Genomic DNA, 19,821 nt, shown 5'->3' with positions numbered 1-19,821 from the left:
CTGCTGTGATGTAGCTCTGGGCGTGATCACGTAGGGCAATATTTGCAAAACCTGGCAGAACTTGGCAACCTCATAATGTATACTCATGCTTGGCACCTCCACCCCTCCCCACTCCCCTTGACGCTCCATCCCTGCCTCTAGCAGAATCTGCTTTAAAGGCCCCTTGTTGATGCTAATCAAACCATTGATATAAGGCCTTATAGGTCACATGAGGACTTGAGATTTCATTCTAAATACATACTATATATTCATTGTCTCTGCTTTTCAAAATAATTCTTGACTGGATTAAAGATATTTTAAAACAAGATCACTGATGAAATCCTAACACCTGAACTATACATTTTCATCTGGTTCCCTACGAATTATGTCATCTGAATATTATCTGATGAATATTATTTCAGCAGATTATTTCATCTGAATAATCCCTATGAGGTAGATACTGTTTCCATTATCTCTTTTATTACAAGTGAGGGAGACTCAGAAATGTTGTTAGCCAGACAATTCTTTAATTCCTGTAGAGAAATAGATTAAGAGTTCAAAATTGGTTGATTTTGGAATCTACTCATGCCAAACTAGCTATATTGTTTTCCTCCCACTTTCTATTAACTTGGGTCTGTTCCATTATGGGTTATGTGGCAGAAGCTAATTACTGGGAGCTTGTAATGTGAAGTGACAGGTAATTGAAACTTCAGTCCTCTATGAATGTCTGTGTACTGCATAATACATTATTAAGCACTAATTATTTAAAACACAAATGAAGCTGATTGAAGTCAGCTGCAGGAATTGGTGGTTAATATTAAAATTGAAACTACAGATAATTAACTTGGGTCCAAAAAAGCTCATTTCAAGCTAGCCCGCAAAAATTATTTTTTGTCATTTGGTATTAATTATGACATGATAATAAGCCTAATTTTATTTATTTGGTCCATGTACATTTGCCTCATGTTCTCAGGACAAAAAGCAGAATAAAAGTTCTAAATCCAAGAAAGGAAGAAAATAATCTATCCCACATTTGTATTAATATTTAATTTTTTGCTGAATTAATACTCTAAGGTTGCCAACACAAACCTCAGTGGAAATGGTGATTCTTTTAAAAGAATATTAAATTGGATTTTAGTTTCAAATGGGATATTATTTTATAAAATTTTATCAGTCAAATTTTTCTAAATGGAACATCTTATTAGAACAATAGGATGCATATCCCCAATAGTTTATGTATATACACTGTAAAAATAGATGCTATATAAATAATATATAACATTATGATATATATTATTATATGATATTATATATCATGTTATATATTATGATATATAATATATTATGTTACATATATGATATAATATGTTACATATTATGATATATAATATATTATAATACATTATATACCATATTATATTATATATTATATATATTATAATTATATATATTATAATGTAATATATTTTAATACATTATATATCATTATAATATAAAATATTTTAATATATTATATATCATATCATTATATATTATATAATACATTGTATATTATATCATATACATAAATATTGTATCTAATTTCCTTATTAGTTTTTGTTTCTGGAATTGTCCACCTGAAGCTTTGTATCCTGCAGCAGTGTATGATGATGTAACTTGTGTAAGTGCGGGAAAAAAGTGAAGATTTTTTAAAGTATAGTTGGAGTAGTACCTATGGATAAACATATTTCTGTGATTTGCGGAAGAGATCCCAGAAGTGTACATTTCTCCAGTACAAATATGCCACAGCGCTATGAAGAAGCAGCTCTAACTTCCTCTGCCACCTATCTGCAACTTGGGGCATTGGGAGCAAAATTAAAATCCTTGCCCATTAAAATCCTTGTGGGGCTTTAGAACTATAACCTCTAGTACTTAGTTTTCTTCAGGAGCAACAATCTCCAAGGCTAGCTACCTTGAGGATTTATAAGTTTAGTATAGATAGAAATGACAGATTTTCCTGCCCCCAGGTCTTCTTGTTGATTATTGAAAAAACATAAATTATTTTCCTCATCCAATATTTAGGGAAAAAAAAACTGGTAAAGATAAGATTTCTTAAAGATCCCCTGGCCAAGGTGGACACATTGGCAGTTGCTTTTTTTGGTAGCATTTAACTCAGTTGATCTTTCATTTAAACTCCTCATGTAAACATTGTCTTCACTTGACTTCCAGGAATCAAATTCTCCTGGATTTTCTTCTATTTCTTAGGCATCTTCCTTGCTGGTTGCTCCACATCTTTTCTATTTATGCTTTCTCTCTTGTTGATATTATCAAGTCTTGTGGTTGTAAACAGCATAAATGTGTTTATGACTTGGCCTAGACCTCTATATCAAGCTCCAAATATAGCCTACCATACATCTCCACTTGTATGTTAATAGAGATCTCAACTTAACACACCCAAATCCAAACTCCTGATCTCCCTCCTGCTTGCTCTGTCCATCACCTTCCCTATTTCAGCACCACCACTGCTACCACCCTGGTCCAAGTCACATTATCTTATGCTTGAGTTAAGCACTAATAGCCTACTAGACTATTGGGTCCATCCTTTCTCCACTTTGGTTTAATTTTATCAGGGCAGCTAGAATGAGCCGATTCAAACCCAAGTCAGAGTATGTCACTTATTATTGAATGTCTCCAGTGGGTGCCCATCTATCTCAGAGTAAAAGACACAATTGACCCCATTTGTGTAGGGTGCCTGTGCCACCGCTCCTTGAGCCCTCTCTGATTCCTTCTGCTGCTGTCCTCCCTGTACTCACTCTGCTAGGGCCTCACTGGTCTTCTTGCTGTTCCTGCACATGCCAGGCCCACTCTGTTAGTGCTTTGCACTTGCTTTTTGGTCTGCCTGGATCAGTCATCTTTCAGATACGTGACTGGCTTTTTCTTTCGCCTCCTACAGAACTTTACTTAAAAAAAAAATGCCACTTTCTCAGAAAAGACTTACTTTTTTTTTTTTTTTTTTGAAGGAGAGTCTCACTCTGTCACCCAGGCTGGAGTGCAGTGGTGCAATTTCAGCTCACTGTTACCTCTGTCTTTTAGGATCAAGTGATTCTTGTGCCTCAGCCTTCCACGTGGCTGGGATTACAGGTACGTGCCACCACGCCCCGATTTTTTTTTTTTTTTTTAATTTTTAGTAGAGATGGGGTTTTACCATGCTGGCCAGACTGGTCTCAAACTCCTGACCTCAGTTGATCGGCCTGCTTCAGCCTCCCAAAGTGCTGGGATTACAGGCATGAGCCACTGTGCCCGGCCAGTAAAACCTTTCTTGAACATCTATTTAAAACTCCAACCCCCTCGTTCAACTTCCATCTTCATTGACAACAAGAACACCTGGCCCTTAGTAGGCACTCAATAATATTTGTTGAATGAATGCATGATTATCTCCCTACACATAATTCTTCTGAACATTTGAGCAATGGGTGACCCATTTTTACAGAACTGTATCTTACCATACTCTTTCTCCATATTTCTCATTGCTTGTTTGTTCTAAAAGCCAGATTTCCATTTTCCATTTCTTTCATTCAATAAATACTTATTGATTGACTTCAATGTGCTGGACCTGTGCTAGGTGCTGAATAATACAGTAATGAAACATTGTCCTTATTATCAGAGAAAGACATTGGATACATAACACAAAGACATGTAATATTATAAATTGTTGTAAGATGTTGTGAAGGCAGAAACAATGTACTGAGAGGAACAATAACAGTGGAGGGAAGGTATTTACTTTGGTGGGATGGGAAGGCCACCCAAAGGAGGTGACATTGAAGCCAAGGTGAGCTGTGAAGAACCAGAAGAAACCAATAAAACAAAATGTAAAGACTGGGTTGGGTGGGGGAAGTACACATTTCAGGGAAAGAAAACAATCCTGTATGAAAGCTCTGAGAAAATAAAAACATGGCATATTTGAGAAATCAAAAGAAAGCCAGTGTAATTAAAGTGGGAGATTGGCAGTTCCTATAAGTTCTACAACATCGTGTAATGATGAAGGGCTTTGATCCCTAGAGGCAGACTCCCTGGGTCAAATTCAGGATTCACCACTTAATAGCCTGTCATATTTGACAAGTTATTTACTCCGTGCTTTAGTTTTCTCATCTGTAAAAGGAAGCCATAATGCTTATCCTATATGGTAATTGTGTTATCACATTAGTGATTGGATGCTAAGTACTTAGGACATCTTCTGCAATATAGTGTCTTAGTCTGTGTGAGCTGCTATAACACAATATCATTAATTGGGTAGCTTAGAAAAAACAGAAATGTATTCCTCACAGTTCTAGAGGCTGGAAAGGCCAAGGTCAAGGTGCAGGCAAAATCAGTGTCTGGTGTAGACCTGTTTCCCAGTTGCCTTTTCCTGTGTCCTCACATGGTGGAAGAAGTCTCTTTTATAAGGGCACTAATCCCATTCATGAGAGCTCCACCCTCGTGACCTAATCACTTCCCAAAGGCCTTACATTTGTCAAAATACTCCCTTTCTTTCCTACCCAATGAATAACAAGGTCTTCCAGAGATTTCTGGTAAATAAGATTTTCACAAGTCAAGTCTTCTCATTGACTCATTAACCAAAGTACTTCAACAAAGCTTTTAATCCAAGTTAGCACCCAAAAGCTAAACACTTACACCAGGCCATTAGAGTGAACCCAGTAAAGTGGAACATAACTTTCAATATTCTATTTGCATCTAAAACTTGTTTTGCTAAAATAAAAAAAATTTACTAGTTGATATCACCAATTTGCATTAGCACTGGTTGTTCAGTCTAAATTAGCTTTATTTTTTGCTTCCAGGATATCATTATATTTTTCATTTCTTATTTCTATAAATAAAATAAAAATATATTAAGATTATCCATACACAACTTATTGGCTGCAAACCAGGTCTGAATGCAAAATTGGCAACACATATTAGAACAATTACCAACAAAAAAGTCTTTTTCAAAGTTCTTTATGTGTTTCCCTTTCATGACACAAAGGACTAAGCAACACATCATTTTCTATGCTATAATAAAATCATCCATTTTCAGCATTCTAACTGATAGAGAAAATTGTTTTGTTCTAAATGAAAATAGAAATTCTAAGTGCTAGTAGATGAATTCATATCTAATTATCTAACTTGTCTTATAGAAAGGCAATACTGGGATATTTAAGTTGAAATATTCTGCCTAGAAATCAATGTAATAGAAGCCTGATTTTCTGTACAGAATGTTTCTTATTGTTGTAAAACATATTCCAAATTTCCAATTATAGATCTATTTAATAAATTTTTGCATCGACCCAATTTTAGCACTTAAATGTCTTTTCAGAGGGAAGGGGAGGGCCCTCTTTTTACAACAAAAACCTTGTGTTGACTCTTAAGATAGTTAAATTCTTGCAGACACTTACGTTGTATGTTCCCTTTTCTAACAGTCAGATTTGTAACAACCTATCTGGTATAGTGACAAATAAGCAAGAATTGCCCAAATCACCACAGAGGATCAGGGCACATCTTGCACTTTGGGTCCCCCAGAAGCACCTACTCTGCAATCTGCTCTAGTTGTACCATTTTTCTTAAACCAACAAGATCTGAGATAACAAAGATGAGTCCTAGGGAAAGAACAAGGAAGAACAAGGAAATTGTATGTAGATCATTCTAAATTTGCATGTATATATCTTCTATATTATGCATGGCATCCCAAAATAGCACGATACTGACTTAGGGTAATAAGGGCCTGGAATACACGTGGAGAAAGGACACAATATTCTACACGAACTGCCTTTATGTGAAATACTCCATTTGTAAGAAGTCCTTACAAAGTATAAACAACCATTTGTAGTTACAAAAATTATGTACAAGGACTTGGACAGTTCCCACCAGGATAGAATAATAGAGACCAGATTTATCCTTTTAAGCAGCAATTAGAAAAACAAAGTCTATTAAAAAATGGTTTTCAGATATTGAACATCAGGCAGCACAGGACAGTGATCCCTGAGAGAGAAGAAAGCAATGTGGCAACTGAAAAGATGTCTTTCTATTTGCATAGATGAAAAGAATATAGCTGAGAGAGAATATAACATTGGAGCGGGGGCCAGAGGGTGAGAAGGATGCAGCATGGTATAGGAGAAAGAGCAATCCTTAAACTCCGGCATCAGCAAGACCTGTGCTTCAAGCTCAGCTCTTCCATTTACTAAATACACACAGCAGGCATTCAAAAATAGAAGAGAATATTTATCAGATATCACACTTGAGGCAGAAATTATCACTGAGGGATAGAATAATCAATTCAGAAATAAAGAGAAAAGGTTGTAGAATAGGCCATTTTTTTCCTTAAATATTGCTTCTGCCCTATTCTTTCACCCCTTTCCTTCCTGTACTCCAATTAAGCAGATGTATACCTTTTGATTATGCTTTGCACATCTCTTACTTTATGTTGTTTCTTCTATTTTTGTTTCTCTTTATGCTTCTTTTCTGCATATTATTTTTCTTCTGTTTTCTGGTTTACTGATCCTGTTTTATATTGGGTTCAGTCCATTGTAAAACCCATCCAATGATTTGTTAATTTCTTTCTTTTTCTTTTTTTTAAAGACACAGGTTTAATTCTTGACCATTGCTGATCACTTGTTTCACCTTAGACAAGTCAGCTAACTTTTTTCATCTGCTCGACAGATCTGTGGTAAGGATTAGATGAGATGACGTCCATGAAACATATGACAGAATACCTTGCCATAGTGGTTACTCAGCATGTAAGTTTTTTGTTTGTTTGTTTGAGACAGAGTCTCCCTCTGCCGCCGGGCTGGAGTGCAGTGGCGAGATCTCTGCTCACTGCAATGTCTGCCTGCTGGATTCAAGTGATTCTCCTGCCTCAGCCTCCCAAGTAGCTGGGATTACAGGCACCCAGCACCAAGCCCAGCTAATTTTTTGTATTTTTAGTAGAGACGGGGTTTCACCATGTTGGCCAGGCTGGTCTCGAACTCCGGACCTCGGGTAATCTGCTCGTCTTGGCCTCCCAAAGTGCTGGGATTATAGGCGTGAGCCACCATGCCTGGCCTAGCATGTAGTTTTTAAAAGGCAAAGCAATTGAAATTTGTAAAGCATTTGGATATCTACAAAAGTTATTTGACGAGAACATACAAGGGGACATCTCTTATGGGCTAGTGATTTTAGGATTGTCCACTTGATGTTAACTAAATATCCTTCCTAATGCCAAACCAACACACAGGGTGAGAATACGTGATGCTGGATAAAAAAAAAAATTTGATTTCTCTATCAAATGTACTTTTAGGTAAAACAAAAAAGTACGCACAGTATAAAATATTTGTATGGGCAAATTTGTTAATTTCAAATATTATATTTTTTCTATTCTAAAGCATCCATTTGATTTTTTTATATTCCAATTTTCAGCTTAATTCTTGATCTTTTCTACTATTTGAACAAATTTCCCTCTAATGTGTAAATCACTTCTCTTTCTCTCTCTCTCTCTCTCTCTTAGATTTTAGTAAACCTAATGTATCCTAGGTATTGGCATGCCTTATAGGCTTGGGTATTGTGAATAAAAACAAAGAACTGTAGAGGCTCTTATTGATTTCTCCCAAAGAGAGTTATTTTTTCTTCTGGCGGGTAGATCTTGTTAAGATGTGATTTTATATGCTCTGTTAGGGTTAGGCTATAAAGTTTTCTGCCTTATTTGATCTTACGTGTTGCAGTTAGTTCTTGTGAGTTTTTCCCACTTCTAGTGCCTGCCCCATCTGAGTCTCTAATAAAATTTTGTGATGTTTACTGATGCCTCTCTGCTTTGGTGGAGCTTAACCTCTATAACCTCTGTTTTCTCAATTCTGTATGCTGCAGAAATCTGTGAACAGCTTTTTAGCTTCCCAGCTGCTCTGGGTTTTGTAGAGTCTCACTAGACCATGGGCAGCTTATGTACTGACCAATAGCTTGTGGGGAATACATATATCGTTATCTGAGCTTCTTTTCTGAGTTTGACTCAGTCTCCGGAAATTTGCTGCATAAGTCTGGGCCCTGACCACCAATATCTGTCTCCTCATCCCTGCAATACTTTCTACTTGGACCCAATTTCCACATGCTCGAATGTGGAAAAAAACGCTTTAGAGAAAAAGCAAGGGGAAATGTGGAGCTCACTTTGTATGTTTTGCTTCTCTCAAGGCTTACAGCACCTGTATTGCTTTCTCTTCAGTATCAAGCAGTTGTTTTATATATATTACCCAAAGCATATGTTTTGTCTGTCTCATGAATCAAGGACAAGATTCTCTATCATGGCCAGGACTGACTCCCCTTTACTCTTCAACTTACTATGATTTCCATTCTATTATTCCATTTAAGCTGTTCTTGATAGGGTTACCAATGACTTTCATGGTGCCAATACAGTGTGTTCTTTCAGCCCTTATCCTACTCTATCTCAGTAGCATTTGACACAGTTGACCACTTTCTGTCTTTTTTGGATTTCATGCCATATACCCTCGGTTTTCCTTTTATTTCAGTGGCCATTCTTTCTCAGTCTCCTATATTGAGTTAGCACTCCTTTACCCAACTTTAATGCTGGACTTCCACAGCCCTCTAATAGGAGTCTTAGGTGCTCTTGTGTCCTACTTTACAATCCTTCCGTAGGTAATCCCTTTCAAATCCATGACCTAAATTTACCTCTTCTTATGATTGCCACAATATGCTGAAACTTTCAAGCTTATACTTCCAGCCCAGGCTCCACTTCTAAGCTTCACAACTTAGATCTATCTAGTGGTCTACTTGAGATCTCCACTTGGATGACTTACAAGGATTTCCAAACTTAACAGGCCTAAAACTGAGCATTTTTGTGCTCTATCCTGACCCCCTGCCATACTTCCTTGGCAAGTTCCCCATCTCAGCAAAGGACATCTTTCTTCCCCTTGTGACCCTTGCTCCACACTTGAAATTAACCCTTGATTCTTCTCTCTCATTTAAATGCACCAGATTTCAGTGCCTTGTATTTTGGTCAGATTTTCAACTTCATGAGAGTCTCATAACTTTGCTCGCTGATGACCTGACTGTTGCTTTGCCCTGGACCAAGTCCACAATTCTGGAGCCCTCAGAATCTTTTCTGTTAGGGCACTTGAGGGCATAGGGGCTATGAACCCTGAAATCTCACTGTATTGTAGCATAGCATAGATACAGAAATTTGTAAGCCAGACCAAAGTAATAATAAATATTAATTCATGTCATCTATGCTGTGTTTTAGATGTTTAGAACATTTAGGATTAATTTTTTTAAAAAATTTCTAAGAGCTTTAGATATGTTGAGAGCTAGAGCGGTGGGGTAAAGATAGATTCTATAAGGCTTGTCTTATGGAACATAGTTACCATTTCATGAAACAGCATTTGCAATTTCTGAAACTCTATTAACTGGATGGATCATCAATTTATGTTTTACAGGCTGAAATTTTAGGCTTCTGTCACTCATAGATAACTGAAAGCTTTAGATTTAGCATGGCCTCTAGTCCCTTAAATGTCTTAAAAAATTAAAATGCTTATTAAAAAGAACAGTATATTTTAGCTAATGAGTTCGTAAAGAATGATCTGAATCGGGGGCGTCCAATCTTTTGGATTCCCTTGGCCACACTGGAAAAAGAAGAATTGTCTTGGGCCATACATAAAATACACTAACACTAATGATAGCTGATGAGCTAAAAAAAAAAATCACAAAAATATCATGTTTTAAGAAAGTTTACAAATTTGTATTGGGCTGCATATGGCCTGCAGGCCACAGGTTGAACAAGCTTGGTCTAAAGAAAACGATATTTTTATTTTTTGTAAAATTGCTTTAGAACCCCTAGATAAAGCCTAGGACCCACTGACCCTGGGTAACCTTGAGCAGGCAACTTACCTCCTCCAGCTTCATTTTCCTCATTTATGAAATGGTGAGCACGATGGCTCTTCATCTGCAACAATAAGTAGCAGTGGATATTTCCCTTGTGGCAGGCACTCTATGAAGTGACCTGCATCTGATTTCATTCTTACAACTATTCCTCTAGATATGAGGTAAAAAAAAAATCATCTTCATTTTACCTGAGGCTTAGAGAAGATAACTTGCCAAAAGTCACACAGCTAGTAAGTGTAGCATCCAGACAGTTTGTCTGTCTCCAGAATGCAAAGCTTCTAACTACCACTCTGAGATGATCATGATCATTCTTCCCTAATGGGCGCTTATGTCTTACTTACAGACAGCGATGCTTAATTTTATGTGTCAACTTGACTGGGCCGTGGGATGCCCAGATACCTGTTTTGTGTTGCTGTAACAGATTACCTGAGACTGCCTAATTTACAAAGAACAGAAATTTATTTCTCATGGTTCCAGAGGCTGAGAAGTCCAATATCAAAGAGCCAACAGACTTTTGCGTCTGGTAAGGTCCTGGTTTCTATTTCCAAGATGATGCCTTGAATGTTACATACTCTGGAGGGGAAGAATGGTGTCCCTCACACAGCAAAACGACAGAAGAGAGAGAGCCCACTCCTGCAAACCCCTGTTATAGTAGCATTAATTTATGCCCTTTAAATTTTCCATTAGGGCCCACCTCCCAACACCATTTCATTAGGGATTAAGTTTCTAATACATGAGCTTTGAAGGGAACAGAAACATTCAATTCATGGTGCCAGATATCTGGTTTAACATTATTTCTGCATGTATTTGTAAGAGTGGTTCTGGAAGACATTAGCATTTGAATTGGTGAACTGAGTAATGCAGATAGCCCTCCCCTGTGCAGGTGAACATCATCCAACCCATTGGGGGCCTGAGTAGAAGTTAAAGGCAGAGAGAAGTCGAATTCTCTCTCTTTGCCTGACTGCTTGAGCTGAGACGTTGCTCTTCTCCTGTCCTTGGGCTGAGATTTACGCCATTGGTGCTCTTGGTTCTCAGGCCTTCCAATTAGTATTTATACCACTGGCTTCCCTGTGTCTCCAGGTTGTAGATGGCAGATTGTGGGACTTAGCCTACTTCTCTATCTATCTATCTATCTAAAATTGGCCCTGTTACTCTGGATGACCTTGACTAATAAAGATTTTGTTGTTGTTGTTGTTGATGGAGTCTCATTCTGTCACCCAGGCTGGAGTGCTGTGGCGTGATCTTGGCTCACTGCAACCTCCACCTCCCGGGTTGAAGCAATTCTCCTGCCTCAGCCTCCTGAATAGCTGGGATTATAGGTGCCTGCCACCACACCCAGCTAATTTTTGTATTTTTAGTAGAGACGGGGTTTTGCCATGTTGGCCAGGTTGGTCTCGAACTCCTGACCTCAAGCGATCTGCCCGTCTCGGCCTCCCAAAATGCTGGGATTAGAGGCATGAGCCGCTGCGCCTGGCCCCAATAGAGCTTTTAGGCATGGAAAGCAGCCCAGATTTCAGTCAGGCCTCTGCCTTTGAAAACTGTCTGCAGTTTTGTCTATAGTGGTCTTTGAGATTGTGAGGGGACCCTTATTGGAGTGAGACATCTCTGTTGCCTTCTAGTGCAGTTTGGGTGTAGCCTGATTCAGCAGCTCACTATTTGCTTCTAGAGATGAATAATGGGAGCTTAGACTGGCCTTTGTTCCTCGATTTTTGGCTCATCTCTGTCATTTCTTTCTTTCTAGGATATATTTGCAATTATAACAAAGAAATCATGCAGACTCTAAGCATTATGTTACCTCTTTAGCATTTTCTCCACTGAATCATGTCCTAGTTTCCCTTGGCAACCATGCAGATTAACCTCTTACAAACCAGGTCTCTCCATAGTTTTAGCATTTCATAACTGAATCCTGTTTGTCAATATAATTGCACGTTATTCAGAATCCAGATTATCCTTACAGTGGTCTTTAAGAGACAAGGTATTTGTCCATTTATCATTTAATACCTTTTCAATCCTGATGGTAAGAAGAACAGACCAGGAAGAAGGAAAGGATGATAAGGTGGCAGGGTAGTGTGTTTTTAGACCAGCAGGCTTTTGTGATATCTATTTAATCACACTGTGTTTGGTTGGGGTGGGTGGGGATTCATCTACTCCTCCACACAGGGCCAGTAGAATCAGTAAATGTTCGTGCTAGAAAGGATCACACAGCATTCCAGTCACAAAAGAGATGAGGACATAGAGGCCCCTAGGGGCTCATTGCCTTGTTTACGGTCCAGCAGTCACTATACATTTGACTAGGACCAGCTCCCCTGGCACCAGTGCTCTCAACCGTGTGTAGTGTCGCCTCTTCCACCCCCAAACCACTACAAAACCGAATCTGTGGACTGGGATTCATACCTTTTGTGTTTCCGAAAAAGATACGTTTAAGTCTTCACCCCTGGCACCTGTGAGTATGACCTTATTTGGAAACAGGTTCTTTCTGATATAATCCAGCTAAGGTCGTATTAAATTAGGATGAACCCAAAATTCATGGACTGGAATGCTTACGAGAAGAGGAGAGGACATGAAGAGACTCACGCAGAAGTCCATATGAAGATGGAGGCAGAGATTGGAGTGATACGCTCAAGCCAAGGAATGCTAAGGATTGCTGGCCACCACCAGAAGCTAGGAAGAGGCAAGGAGGGAGTCTCCCTGAGAGTCTTTGGAGAAAGCATGACTCTGCCACCACCTTATTTTAAACTTCTAGCTTTCAGTCCATGAGAGAATAAATTTCTGCTGTTTCAACCCACCCAGTTTGTGGTTATTTGTCATGGCAGTCCTAGGAAACACATACAATGTGGTTATTAAGTATAATTTTATTTTTCTGTAATTCAACATAACATTTATTTTTGCCTCAGTTCTTCCGGGTGTGTAGATACTTAAGCTCAGTCAATTTAGGTTCACCAGGCCGGGCACGGTGGCTCATGCCTGTAATCTCAGCACTTTAGGAGTCCGAGGTGGGTGGATCACTGGGTCAGGAGTTCAAGACCAGCCTGGCCACATGGTGAAACCCTGTCTCTACTAATAATACAAAAATTAGCTGGGCGTGGTGGCATGCACCTGTAGTCCCAGCTACTTGGGAGGCTGAGGCAGGAGAATCGCTTGAACCCAGGAGGCAGAGGTTGCAGTGAGCCAAGATTGCTCCACTGCACTCCAGCTTGGGACATGGAGTGAGACTCTGTCTCAAAAAAAAAAAAAAAAATTAGGTTCACCTGCCCATTTCTTCCCCCTAAGGCGGTGTTAAGCTATAAACCCTTCACGCTTGTCCCACCTAGTTGTTTGTGTCCCCTTCACCTCTACAGGTCCGATTGCCCTAGCAGCTTCCAGCATATCACAGGGTACAAGATTCTCAGACAGGCAGTTTACATGCCTGTACACCTAGCTGTGGTGTATAAACATTTTCTCAGGGAGAGTTTCGTTGTCATGACAGATCTGCCAGGGACGAAGGGTTTGAGTCTCCCTTCCCAAGACCACTGTGTATTTCTCTCATCTTTACCCTACCTCTGCAATCATGAAAAATAATTAGATCCAGTTTTCCCCAACCCCACTTCTTAGCACTCTTCCTATACTCTTTATCTATGCTCTGAATTCTCGTTCTTAGACTTTAAGACCACAAAACCCCAATATTCGACTGCCTTTTCAGTTTTCTGTGTTGTCACATCCCTCCCCTGAGGCAATGACTGTAGAATATTTGCTACAAGGGAGAAGGGGAAGGAAAGTGAAAAATACTGATGGAAAACCAAAAAATATTGGTTAATTAGTCAAAACTATTTTCTAAATAAATGTGATATGGGAGAAAAATACAGTCCTGAAGTCAAAGAGACATGGAATCAGATACCGATGATGCTACTTTCTAGCTTACTAGGGCAAAGTACATTTCATCTCTGTAGGCTTTGCACTCCCATTTACTCATATGGGGAAATTAAAAGCCCCATCTTCTAGAGTTGTTGCGAGGATTAAATTTAGTGAGATAATATACGCAAAGTCAAAGTGTCTCCCAGGCTGGTGTGGTGGCTCACACCTGTAATCCCAACACTTTGGGAGGCTGAGGAGATCGGATCACTTGAGCTCAGGAGTTCAAGAGCAGCCTGGGCAACATAATGAAAACTCATCTCTACAAAAAATACAAAAATTAGCTGTGCATGTTGGCATGTGTCTCTAGTTCTAGCTACTCAAGAGGCTGAAGTGAGAGAATCTCTTGAGCTTGGGAGGTGGAGGTTGCAAGTGAGCAGAGGTGACAGAGTGAGACACTGTCTCAAAAACAACAACAACAACAAAGTGTGTCCTTTCAGCAGAAGCATAAAAACAAACAAACAAACAAAAAACACGTAGCCAATATTGATGCAGAAATTATTTAAGACTGAGCTGATTTCCCAGTTCTTCCTAAGTGGTTCTTTAGGAAGACCCATAAAGCCTCCATAAAGACACCGGCTATTGAGTTTGAATATTCATGTTGAATGTGGTTTCCCACCAGTAAGCAAGATGCTACTATGGCAGATGTCTGGCTCTTTAATTTTCTTCCTTTTGTGAAGGGAGAAATAGCCTGATGATGAGAGCTAGATTTTCAATTCACTATTATCTCTATTTTTGAGCTTTTGTGCACTTTGGCCCTTGTTCTTTCCTGTATCCAGGGGAATATGCTACAGACAGAAAAATATTTTTATATTTTAATCTGCCTGGCTCTTAAATTGTAACACTATTGAACACCTCTCTAAGGAATTAGGTGTGCTCTAGTGCTTTTTCAGGAGCTGGCAAAATCCAGGCAGAGCTGGGGTTGACTTTGCCAGATTTTCCTTCTCTAAGAAGTTGTCATGCAGAGGCTGAGCCACTAGATGTCACAAATGGGGAAGTGTTCTGCCCAGCTCTCTGCGGTTTTCTCCTGCAAGGAGAGGTGGTGAGACCCTATACTCCTTCTTCAGCTGGAGTGACCATCAGCGTCATACCAGTGACAGGCTGGGAATGTCTGTGGTCCATCTTTATAGCCAGGAAGGCTATACATCTTCTCTATCCACACTCATATATATATATATATATATATGATATCTATTTAATATATGCGCTTATATATTTAACATATGTGCTTATTTTATATATATATATATATATATATAGACTTGAATACTGGCTATCCAGGATAAGAGGAAGATAAATGATATAATTGAGGCAAACACTACGGAATTACCACCCTAGGAATTTTTTGTATTGTCTTGATAAGTGGTTCCCATAGTGACCTATGACATGTGAGGGACTGTGCTAAGGCCTAGGAAACAAATGACAAACAAAAACAGTGGGTTAGGGCAGAATGCAGAAAGGTGGACTGTAGTGAAATCAGAAACACAAAGACATGTAGTGAGTTTTCCTGCAGCTAAAGATATTTACCTTGAAGAATTGGCCTTTCAAAATTATTTCTGTTTTATGTTAATGTCTTTTATTTTATGAAATGATAATATTAGTAGGAAGAAGTTTTTATTTTAATATTCTTATTGGAAAAATTAAAACTTGGCAGCTTTATTATGGTGTTCTAATTTTTTTTTTTTTAAATTCTCTGGTCTTTAAAGTCTTCAAGTCTGGGAGCCCTTGTGTCTGACATCTCTAAATGTCTATACTCAGAACTGAAGATGCATCCCATTACAGATTATTATCCTCATTACACCCTCTTCTCAACCAGTATCATTGGAGAAGCCAACAGAGAAAGTAGAAGGAAACACCCTCCAGATTAATTCAGATAAAGCTGAAAATAAATAGAATTATATATTGGGTAATGAATAGCATTAAAGCTTTCCCTAGGGAAACAATTTTACCAAAGTACAGGGTTTTGCCAGAAGATTGTTGCTACATATTAAATTTGGATCTCTAAAATTGCTTTATAGAACATACTTTATTTTTAATAGGGTCTCTAGTGGAATTTAACCTATCCAGTATTTTTCTGGTAAACAGTTCCAGGAGGTGGAGTGATATCAGATTGGATAACTCTCTACCTAAAATAACTGACCCTATCAAATGAACACAAGGTTCTCCTTCCCCATCATAGTCCATTTGGCTCAGATCATTTGAGACTCTATAGACAAACCTGTTGCAAAAGGATGTTTGGTTAGTGCCCATGAGAATAAAAAAATGATCTACAAGCCAGGCCTGGTGGTTCGTGCCTATAATCCCAGCACTTTGGGAGGACAATGTGGGTGGATCACCTGAGGTCAGGAGTTCCAGGCCAGCCTGGCCAACATGGTGAAACCCTGTCTCTACTAAAAACACAGAAATTATCTGGGCATGGTGGTGCGTGCCTCTAGTCCCAGCTATTCGGGGGGCTGAGGCAGGAGAATCTCTTAAACCTGGGAGGTGGAGGTTGCAGTGAGCCGAGATCATGCCACTGCACTCCAGCCTGGGCAACAGTGCGTGACTCCATCTCAAAAACAAAAAACATAAAACAAAAAAAACTATGAATATCCAAAAACTAAATGTGACCATATTAGTGTATGTACCAATAGTCCTCAGGTAGAGAACTTGCTTTTATACTGGGAACAAATGTTGAAGAAATCAAGAATATGGATGAATGAGAGGAAATAGCTCTTTTCTCTAGAATGGTGAGCAGGACAAAAAGTGAAAAGAATTAAGCCCTTCAGGACAGCTATGATATACTCCAGGATAAACAATACTTCATGATAAGCATCTTCTTGGTGCCTACAAACATGAAAAATGCTGGATGAAGAGCAGGGCTCTCCCTGACTGGAGGATTCTAAAGGAAGCAGAGTTGGCATGGGCTGGCAAGGTGGTGGTGCACAGATTATTCGAGTACAGGCACAGCACTGTGTACCTGGACAAGTGTCCAAAAGAACAGAGCAATTTCCCCAAGACAAGGAGACATATGTGATTGACATGAAATGGCTCTTTAAGGAAGGCTTATTGGAAGTGTTCAGAAGATGGTCTTTAGGTGTCATCCCTTGAGGAAGTGATTGTGCTCCAGGTGTTCACATCTTGCCCAAGGACACATCCTTCCTAGGGCAGCCCACATCCAATGACTGACTGCTATATAAAGGCTCAGACTCATTTCACCACAATGTGGGACTACTCTGAAGGGCCATTTGAACTCCAGGACTCCTCAAGGAATCAGCTGAAGCTGTGCTAGTCTGAATCTTTTTGTCCCTTCAAAATTTATATTTTGAAACTTAATTCCCAATGTAATAGTATTAAGAGATGGAGCCTTTAGAAGGTGATTAGATCATGAGGACTCCACCCTCATAAATGGGATTAATGCCCTTATAAAAGGGGCCTCAGAGAACTTGTTTAGCCTCTGTTACGTGAGGACACAGCAAGAAGGTGCTATCTATGCAGCAAAGAACCCTCAGCAAACATTACATTTGCTGGTGCCCTGATCTTTAAATTTCCAGCCTCCAGAACTGTGAGTAACAAATTCTTATTGTTTATAAATTACCCAGTCTAAGGTATTTTGTTATAGCAGCCCACATGGACTAAGAAGAAAAGGGGTATCAAGAGTGGGGTGCTGATGTAACAAATATCTAAAAATGTGGAAGCATCTTGGGAACAGGGTAATGGATACAGGCTGGAAGAATTTGGAGCTGCATGCTACAAAAAGCCTGCATTGTTATACATGGAACATTAAGGTGGATTCTGGTGAGGGCTCAGAAGAAGAGGGGAGACATAGAGAAAGCCTCAGTCTTTTAAGAGATTACCTAAAAGATGGCAGGCAGGATGTTGGTGGAATTATGGATGGTAAAAGCCATTTGGATGAGGTCTAAGATGGAAATGAGAAATATGTTATTAGAAACTGGAGGAAAGGTGATTCTTGTTATAAAGTGGCAAACAATTTAGCTGAATTGTGTTCATGTCCTAGTGCTTTGTAGAAAGTAGAACTAACTGATGAAAGAAGATATTTGGTGGAACAACTACCTAAGCAAATTGTTGAGGTACATTATGGCTTCTCTTGACTGCTTATTGTAAAATTTGAGAAGATTAAATTTATAATAAAAATGAAGCAGAACTTGTGCCTGGCCATGTTGTAAAGAACAAAAAACATGTTCAGGACAGAATACCAAGGGTGTAGTCAACCTAACCTTTGATAAGGAGATTAGTATAGATAGAAGGAAGTCAGATGCTACTTATCAAGATGATGGAAGAATAACCCTGAATGCATTTCAGAGATCACTGGGCTTGCCACTTTCATCACAGGCCCAGAGTGCCAAGGCCTTGGGGACAGAATTATGTCAAAAAAGGAGACTTCAGTGCCTGTGGGGCTTCGGTGCTCACCCTGTGCTGCCTAAAGTCTGCTCCCCTCATTCTGGCACAGCACTCCTTAACCATACCATGTGGTTCAAGCTGATTTAAGTGTAGCTCAGGCCACCTCTCTAGAGGGCAGAGATGGTAAACCTTAGCTGCATATGTTCAATGCCATCTCCAAAAAATGTGAGGAATGCACAAGCTGTTCAGCATTACTACCTCCATTTAGATTTCAAATGATGCCCTGTTGAGTCTTTGGTCCCTGGTGGAGAACTGCACACAGGAATGGGGTCACCATAGAAAGTCCCCACTAGGGCAATGACTAGTGAAGCTGTGGAGGCAGGGGCGCTGCAGAGACTCCTTACTAGGGCAATACCTAGTGGAGCTGTGAAAGTGGACTCACCCTCAAGAATCCAGCTCAGTACAGGTAGCTGGGTGCAACTCCACTCTGGGAGAGATACAAGCACAAAACTCAACCCATGAGAGTTGTGGTATTGGCCACACCCAGCAAAGCCATGGGAGCAGGGCCACCTAGAGCCTTGAGGTTCCAATTCCTGCCCTTGTGTGTCCGAAAGATAGAACATCAAGTCAAAGAACATTATTCTCCAGCCTTAAGATTTAATGTTTGTCCTATTGAGATTTGGACTTGCTTGATACCCATTAACCTTTTCTCTTTTTTTCTAATTTCTTCCTTTTGAAACGGGAATGTCTATTCTATGCCTGTCCTACCATGTATGTATTTTGGAAGCACATAATTTGTTTTATTTCCCAGGCTCACTGATGGAGAGAAATTTACCTCAGGGTGAATTGTACCTTGAGTCTCACCTATATTTGATTTAGCTGATATTTAGGTGAAATTCTGAACTTCAGACTTTTGGGTTCATGCTGGAATGAGTTAAGACTTTGGGGCTGTTGGAATGAATGTATTTTTCATGTGAGAAAGACATTAACTTGGAGGTGCAGGGGCAGAATATTAAGGTCTGAATATATCCCCTCAAATTCATGTGCTGAGATTTAATTCCCAATGTAATAATTAAGAGGTGGGTGTCTTTGAAAAGTGCTTATGTCATGAGGGCTCCACTCTTACAAATGGGATTAGTGCCTTTATAAAAGAGGCCCAAGAGAGCTCATTTGGCCTTATACCTTGTGAAGACACTGCAAGAATCTATGAACAGCATCTACGAAGCAGAGAGCCCTTACCAGATACCAAATCTGCTGGTGCCTTGATTTAGGGCTTCTCAATCTCCAGAACTGTAAGAGATAATTTTTTGTTGTTTATAAATTACCCAGTCTAAGGTATTTTGTTATAGCAGCCCAAACAGACAAAGACAGGCTGCTTACCTGTCCTGTATGATAGCCTGCCTTCTTCCTCTGCTAATTCTTTCCTTTTCCTCTCCTACACGGGTGCTCCCTAATAAACATTCCACGTGCTAAGCTCTCCCTCAAAGTCAGCTTCTTGGAGAAACCAACCTGCACTTGAGTAACATTCAAGGTTTTTCTTCTTATCTTGAAGCAAAACTGGGACACCTTTTAGCTGATGTAGCTGGAGGAAATACTGGTTACAAGTATAAACAAACAGTGCTACTGTACATAAAACAGTAGATTCCAAAAAAAAAAAGTAGGGAATAATGTTTTATTATATTCTAATTCCAGTTAACTTGGTGAACTCAGTTCTTTTCAAAATCCAGTTTAAATGTCCATGAC

This window comes from Pan troglodytes, chromosome 4, assembly GCF_028858775.2.
Source record: "Pan troglodytes isolate AG18354 chromosome 4, NHGRI_mPanTro3-v2.0_pri, whole genome shotgun sequence".
Taxonomy (NCBI): domain Eukaryota; kingdom Metazoa; phylum Chordata; class Mammalia; order Primates; family Hominidae; genus Pan; species Pan troglodytes.
Note: the sequence above shows the minus strand (reverse complement) of the source record.